This window comes from Kryptolebias marmoratus, linkage group LG13 (genome assembly GCF_001649575.2).
Source record: "Kryptolebias marmoratus isolate JLee-2015 linkage group LG13, ASM164957v2, whole genome shotgun sequence".
In the NCBI taxonomy this organism is placed as follows: Eukaryota; Metazoa; Chordata; class Actinopteri; order Cyprinodontiformes; family Rivulidae; genus Kryptolebias; species Kryptolebias marmoratus.
This window is the reverse complement of record NC_051442.1, coordinates 23,362,943-23,364,186: the sequence shown is the minus strand read 5'-3', so window position 1 is coordinate 23,364,186 and position 1,244 is coordinate 23,362,943.

Below are 1,244 nucleotides of genomic sequence, written 5' to 3'. Positions count from 1 at the left end.
GGTCAGATAGCTGATCACAAGGGGAGGTAATTAAGGAGGCACATACTGGTAAATTTCCATACAGTCAGGAGGGGTCAGGGGGAAACAAAAGGACCAGATAACACATACATCCTGGCACCCTATAGGGATAAGAATAAAGGCATTCCTAACTAAAGTAAAACATGGTGGTCACATGTAGCATGAATCACTGAAACAGTATTTTTCCCATTACACTGGTCTTAATGTTTCCTCTGTTTTGTTCATTGTCATTATATTTAGAGTTGATGTATGTGTGTGATAGATGTGTCTAATCATGTATATTTATGAAAATACAGAACAAATCACGTCCCATATCGGATCAACATTTAACTACCAAATAAAGGAAGATTCCGTACTTTACAGGATGGACAGAAATCCTAGCTTGTTTTTAGCATTATTTTTATTTTTTTTTTACTGTGAATCAAACCTTTTGGCGTTTAGGATCAGCTCAGTCCAAGCAATATATACTTTTAAACATGCCTAAAGTCAGGCATTCTGTATCTGTATCTCTGAATCTCCTATTCTTACATATAATATCTGTCTAGAATAGTTATTTGTACTATTAATTCATGTTAGGTTATTTCATTGATGAATTTCATAAGACAAATTCTGAATCACTTTGTGTATCACACATCTCACATGTGTGAAATATGCAATTATTCATTTTCACTAAAACATATACTTAATAGTAATAATTTATTTCACATCTAATCATTAAATATAAAAACACACATGAAAATGCAACACTTTAACCCCTTACCATGCGATGACCTGCCCGTGGGCCGTTTTACTGCCTTTTCTATTCAAATCGGTCTCGTTCCCGGTGAGAGTTGGACTCCGCCTAGGTTGCCCTTTGTCACCGATTCTGTTCATAACGTTTATGGACAGAATTTCTAGGCGCCGCCAAGGTGTTGAGGGGATCCATTTTGGTGGCCTTAGGATCACATCTCTGCTTTTTGCAGATGATGTGGTCCTATTGGCTTCATCAGACCGTGATCTACAGCTCTCGCTGGAGCGGTTCGCAGCCGAGTGTGAAACTTGTTCACAAATGAGGGAAAAATGAAGCGGGAGATCGACAGGCGGATTGGTGCAGCGTCTGCAGTGAAGCAGGCGCTGTACTGGTCTGTCGTGGTGAAGAGAGAGCTGAGTCAAAAAGCGAAGCTCTCAATTTACCGGTCGATCTACGTTCCTACCCTCATCTATGGTCATGAGCTTTGGGTAGTGAC